Source organism: Pteropus medius, unplaced genomic scaffold (assembly GCF_902729225.1).
Source record: "Pteropus medius unplaced genomic scaffold, Ma_sr-lr_union100, whole genome shotgun sequence".
NCBI lineage: Eukaryota > Metazoa > Chordata > Mammalia > Chiroptera > Pteropodidae > Pteropus > Pteropus medius.
The window spans coordinates 30,294,365-30,301,318 of record NW_024354500.1 but is presented as its reverse complement, the minus strand read 5'-3'; the positions used below and the strand labels follow the sequence as shown (position 1 = coordinate 30,301,318).

The 6,954-nt window shown below is 32.8% G+C and overlaps 2 pseudogenes; both read right to left on the bottom strand.

Moving 5' to 3' along the window:
- Positions 1 to 731: 731 nt before the first annotated feature.
- LOC120595102 (uncharacterized) lies at positions 732 to 850 on the bottom strand (annotated as a pseudogene).
- Positions 851 to 5,818: 4,968 nt separating this feature from the next.
- Positions 5,819 to 5,937, bottom strand: LOC120595107 (uncharacterized; annotated as a pseudogene).
- Positions 5,938 to 6,954: the final 1,017 nt, after the last annotated feature.

The following is a 6,954-nucleotide window of genomic DNA, read 5'->3' as shown; positions in this document are numbered from 1 at the left end:
GGAAGTTTGCCAAACAAAAACAAAACAAAAAAGCCACCTTTCTCAAAGAAATCACTAAACTATTAAACAGAAAGAAGTAATTTCAAAAGTAACATAAGCAAAATTTTATTTTTCCTGGAGTGAGTGTGTAAATCAAATCTCTTGTTTCTTTGTTCTTGTTCTGAGGGGTTTTTTTCCCCCATTTGTCCTATTTTGAATATAATGATCCATATCTCATTTGAAGTGGTCCACTTTTAATTTATTTACATTCTGGTTTATTTAAATACAGTTTTGAAGCTGTGAAGGAAGTTTGAGAGATTCAGGTGTCTTATGTAAAGAGGGATTATTTTGGATGTTGTTCATCTAAAAGTAAAAACAGATCCATATTTCATTTAATTAGTACATTAGCCATCTGTCCACGTCTTGGATCAAAGCATTCATTTTCACATTAGATAAAAAAAATCTTAATCAGTTATTTTGCATTCTAATTTTGTTTGATTCTTTTAAAGACTGAGATGGTTGGAACATCAGAAAGTCTTAAAATTTGTAATGGAAAAATTAGAGCTAGCTCACAATGGTTTTATATATATTGTGTTCTTATTTACACTACTTTGAGGAATGTCATTTTAAAAACCTTACCTGAAAGATAGATAGGATAATTAGTAAGAAAATCTGGTATAATGTTTATAATAAAATCCAATTTAAAATTAAAAATGCATTCTGCAACTCAAATCTTTTTTTTTTTTTTTAAATGTCTACAGCACCTGGTCTTCCTAGGTGGTCTCCCATCCAAGAACTAACCAGGCCAGACCCTGCTTAGCTTCCAAGATCAGACGAATTTAAGCGCATTCAGGGTGGCATGACCATAGACTGCAATTCAAATCTTTTTAAAATTTTTCCCAGGCTTTTCTTGACAATAGGTTTAAATTCTATCTTAATAATGAAATTGAACTGTTATTTATTAGTGCATATTATATTTGCAACAGAAAAAGCAATGGAAGTATTAATATTGAAAAAGAAATATTTGAAATTATTGAAAAAGAAAAAAGAAAAAAATCTTTTTTAAAATTTACTTTTTATTGAGGTAACATTAGTTTATAACATATGTTGCAGGAGTACAACATTATAAATCAATATCTGTATGTATTACGTTGTGCTCACCACCGAAAGTCTGGTTCCCATCTGTTAACATACAACTGAGTCCCTTTACCCATTTTTCTGTCCCTTCAACTCTCTTTTCTGCTCTCTGGTAACTACCAATCTATTATCTGTTTCTATGAGTTTGTTTTGTTTTGCTTTTGTTTTAATATTTCGCATATAAATGAAATCATAGGGTATTTGTCTTTCTGTCTGATTTGTTTCATTTAGCATAAGATCCTCAAGGTTTATTATCTATGTTATCACAAATGGCAGGTTTCACTTTCTTTTATGGCTGAGGAGTATTCCACTGTATATGCATACCACATTTCTATCCGATTCATCCAATGATGGACACTTAGGTTGTTTTCATTTCTTGGTTATTATAAATAATGCTGTTATGGATATAGAGTGCATATGTCTTTTTGAATTTGTCTTTGTATTCTTCAGAAAAATACCCAGAAATAGGATAACTAGATCATGCATATGGCAGTTCTAGTCTCAATTTCTTGAGTAATCCCCATACTATTTTCCATAGTATCTGAACTAATTTAGATTCCTACTAGCAGTGTAACGAGGGTTCTCTTTTTTTCCACATCCTCTCCAACACTTGTTATTTCTTGTCCTTTTGATGATTATTGCCATTCTAACATATATTAGGTGATATCTCATTGTTTTGATTTGCATTTCCCTAATAATTAATGCTGTTCAACATCTGTGCCCATTGACCATCTGTATGTCTTTTTTGGAAAAATGTCTATGCAAAACCTCTGCTCATTTTTTAATTGGGTTGTCTTTTCGTTGTTGAAATATATGAGTTCTTTACATATTTTAGATATTAACCCTTTATTGGATGTATGATTTGCAAATATATTTTCCTATTTGGTAGGTTGCCTTTATGTTTTGTATGTAGTTTCCTTTGCTGTGCAGAAACTTTTTTGTTTAAGATAGTCCTGTTTATTTTGCTCTTGTTTCCCTTGCCATTAGAGTAAAATCCACAAAAATATCACTAAGACTGATGTCAGGGAGCTAACTGCCTAAGTTTTTTCTGTATATTTTTTGGTTTCAGGTCTTACATTCAAGTCTTTAATTAATTCTGAGTTAATTTTTTAAAATTTATGTTTAATTTATTATTATTAATATTTTGGTAATATTTGTTAGTGAAATCCAGTGTCTCAGGTGTACAACTTAACAGTAAGGTGCATATATGTATATGTGTGTGTGTATGTATATATATATATATATATATATATATATATATATATATATATATATATATATTTTGCATTGTGTTCCCCTCCCACAGTTAGATTTCTTTCTGTCACCACATTATTTGACCCCTTTTACCTCATCTACCTCCCTTGTTAATTTTTGTGTATAGTATAAGATAGTGATCTAGTTTCATTCTTTTCCATGCAGCTGTACAGTTTTCCCAACATCATTTATTAGAGAAACTTTCTCCATTGTATGTTCTTGGCTCCTTTGTCGTAAGGTAGTTGCCATATCTGTATGGATTTATTTCTTGACTCTTGATTCTGTTTCATTGATCTGTGTGTCAGTTTTTCTAATAAGACCATACTCTTGTGGTTACTATAGTTTTGTAGTGTTGTTGAAATCAGAGGGATTTCTCAGGGTTGCTTTTGTAGTTTCATACAAATTTTAGAATTTTTTTGTTCTATTTTTGTAAAAATGATATTGGAATTTTGATAGAAATCACATTGAGTCTATAGATTGCTTTAGGTGATATGAACATTTTAACAAAGTTAATTTTTTCAATCCACGAGCATGGAATATTTTTCTATTTTTTTAGGTCTTTAATTTCTTTTTCAATGTCTTACAGTTTTCAGTGTACACGTCTTTCACCTCCTTGATTAAATTTATTCCTAGTTGTTTGTTTTGTTTACAATTGTAAAAGGGATTGTTTTTTTAATTTCTCTTTTTGCTTTTTGTTGTTGGTGCATAAAAACACAACATATTTATGTATATCGATTTTGTGCACTGCAACTTTATTGTGTATTTTTATTATTTCTAATAAGTTTTTGGTGAAATATTTAGGGGAAAAGAGTTCTTGAAGAATATATGTGCCACTTTTTCCAAAATGTTTTGTGTATTCACCTTATAGCAATGGAGTTTTATCTAATCAAAATACTTCATGGAATCCATTAATAAAAAAGGCCACATAACTATTATTTTATAAATTCATTTGGATAGTTGCTTTTATTAGTCAGTGGAAATAAATAAAGATCTTTGGATATACTCAAACCTTTAAAGGAGAATTTTGGATGACAGTGCTTTCATTGTTATACCATCTTGAACTACTAGTTTATTTTGTAGTTATTATTGTTACTCCACTTGGAAAGCATAATTTGCCTTATAACTCAATTAAGATGAAGTGATAATAGATAATTATAAATAAACATATAGTGACTGAGACAAGGCACTAACCATCTGAATCCTCCTGGTGAGTAGCACAGTTTACTTAAAGAGTGCCAAGAAAAAAAAATATATATATATCCTTAGTTGTCAGTATATAAATAAATAAGACAAAGAAAGATTTTATTATTAGGTGATGTTTTATTCTTTATCTTCAGAGTAGATCTCTAATGAGATAGACTCGATGCTAATGAAAACTTCTGATTTTAGTTGGACTTTCATTCCCCCTCCACACCTAAACTAAGATTGCTTTCAATGCAATAACTTTCATACCTTTCTGCCTTTGGAACACTACACTCTGAATCTCTCAGCCCTACCCCCTCACACACTACATTACGTGTTCATGCTTTCTTCTCAGGTTACCCCTTATCCAGTTATCTGATATTAAAAACCATCTCTATGCACATGACTTCCACACTTTTATCTAGCCCTAGTGTTTTCCTGGCATACAACCTCCTAATCTAGTTCTGTGCCTAAGAGGTAATTTCAGCTCCATCTGTCAAAAAGGAACTCTTGATATTTTCTTCTTCCATACCATTCTCTATAATCCTGGTTTTAACTCTGTCTCTTTACATCACTCAGCAATCCAGCCAGAAACTCAAGCGCAAACATAGTTCTTATTAATTCCTTTTTCTTAACTCCTAGTGACTAACTGTAAAGGCCCCCAATTCTACCTCCAAAATATATCTCATAGCTATCTTTAACTCTGTTGATACCATGCTAGTCTAAGCCACCTCTCTTATGAATTGCCACAGCTACTTCCTAACTTATTCTTGATTTACCTGCTACCAAGATCCCATCAGAGAACAGATGGCATAAAACAAGGTGTGAATGCGGTCGAGGAACTAATAAGAGATGGTAAAACATGTCTGGGCCAGCCCAAAGTATAAGGATGGAGGCATGAAAGTGGTTACTCGAATTTGGTATAAGAAGTGACTGTAGGAACCCTTCCCTCACCCTACCACCTGACAACAGCTGAAGCCTTTGGTAGAAGACCATGGGGGCTCCCAAACCTCAGCTCAGCAGGTATGTTTTGGGAGGGAAAAGTTCTCCCCATTTTTCTCTCCTTCCATTCTCTGAAGTTGCCATTGGCCAAATCTAATGGGAGTCTAAAAGGCTAGAGTATCTGATTGATACTGTGTATAAAGATAAGCCTCCCCGATAGACAAAGGAAGAAAGTGAATAAGGAGTGCCAGAAAATATCCAACACACTTCACCACAATCCTTTCTCCATACAGTAAAGTGATCTTTCAATAATACCATTTATACCATGTGAATCAAATATGTAAAATACCCATTGTAGCTAGAATGAATTTCACACTTTTCACCATGCTTTCTTCTGCTTGACTTTTCATTCAAAACTCTTCTTTATGTCTCTCTCCTTCCCTCTCCCTCTCCCTCTCCCTCTGTATTCCAACTCCACTGGTACAGAACACAGGCAGCTCCATGATGATTAAACATTTTTGCACTTCCTCTGTCCAGAATGCTCTTAACTTCATCTTTTTGCAAACTACCAAAAAAAAAAAAAAGTCAATATCTAGTGCAACCAAATGGTGACTAATTTCTATGAAGAACAACAAACAGGGCAAGGCAGAAAGGGGCAGTGTTGTATTGTTTTATACATAGTAGTCATGAGGACTTCTTTAATAAGCTGATGTTTAAGTAGAGACCTGGAAGGAAGTTAGGGAGACATTCAGGTACTCTCAGTGAAGAGTACTTAGGACAGAGGAAACAAGTATAAAACATTTGAGGCCAGAGAAGGTTTGTTGCATTTTAAAAATAAAGTGCCTGAATGACTGGCCCAGTGGGGAAAGAAAGAGCCAAAGAAGACAAGTCAAAGACTTAAAGGGACCAGATCAGGAAGGGCTTTGTAGGCCATTGTAAGGATGTTCGCTTTTATTGTGAATGAAATGAGAAGTCATTAACAGGTTTTTATCAGGGCAGTTAAATGACCTGATTTAAATTTTAAAAGGATTACTCTCATAGCTGCCTTGAGAATAGACTATAGGAAGGCAAAGATGAGAACTGGGCAACTACATAAGTGCCTAATCCTGTACCCAGGTTAGAGATATTGACAGCTCAGACAAGGTCGTGAAAAGTTCTTGCATTTGGGGTATTTTGAGGGAAATGCATGCAGGATTTCTTGATGGATTGGACAAGGAATGTGAGAAAAACAAAGATGTCAAGAATTGCTCCAATGTTTTAGCACCAGATTACAAATTGCATTTTGTTATAAACACCCTTTTACAGTGGGTTTTTTTTTTTTTTATGCCTACAGCGCCCAGTCTTCCTAGTTGGTCTCCCATCCAAGTACTAACCAGGCCCAACCCTGCTTAGCTTCCAAGATCAGACAAGATCTGGCTTGTTCAGGGTGGCATGGCCGTAGACTCTTTTATAGTTTTAATTTGTTTCACATGAATGGATTTTTATCTCCAATATCATTGTCAGCATCTGGAAATAGAAGACTTGATGGGGTCGACCTTAATTGCCTATTAAAGTGTTTCATACCTTGTAGACACTCAGTAATTATCTGCTAAATGGTTAACGGTGCTTTATTCCTTCTTTTTGATATCAATCTTGATGATGTACTAGTTCTGAGATATAAATAGGGCTTTCTCAGATTATGAACTAACAAAAAAAATACACAAATTTCCAGTTGGTATACAAATAGGATATGGCAATTATTGGCTTTTTCAGGCTAAGGAAATTTTCTAATAAGGAGAAACCGAAAGCCCTAAGAGTATGACTTTTGTTTTTCCTAAAGCATCCAACAAAGTAACAGGCTCAGAGAAGGAACTCAATTATTATTTTGTTCCATTTAAATGAAATAGGATTTAGAAGTTTTAAAAATTCTTTTGACATATATTCCAGCCTAAGGGACAGCTGATGTATATGTCGCCCTATTCTAGTTATATAAAATTGGCATTTTGAGTGGATGTAATTGTAATAGATCAAGATAAATGTACTTATAAAAAATTGTATGGACATACTTAGGGAATTGTTCTATATATATAAGCTATACACAAATATACATATGTATATAATAAAGTAATATTGTGCATGATAGTGTCAATGGTTTTATTTTCATATACAGCTAATTACTTCAGAAATTATATTGATGACACTTTAATTTTAGTTATAATTGGGCTGTTTAAATCAAACAAACCTAATGTATAAATCAGTTTGAATTTGTACCTATAAAATAGAAATTAATGGTTCATAATACATTTTCCATTATTCAAAATAATCTCAAGAGTTTCAGTCTAGCATAACGACTACATAAGACCCTTGTTATTAAAATTATATATGGGACCATTATAGTTGAAGTGAATAATAAATGCTTTCAATCATATCTGTACATTTTATGAACTATTTTTTTCTGACATTATAATTAAAACTAACTTG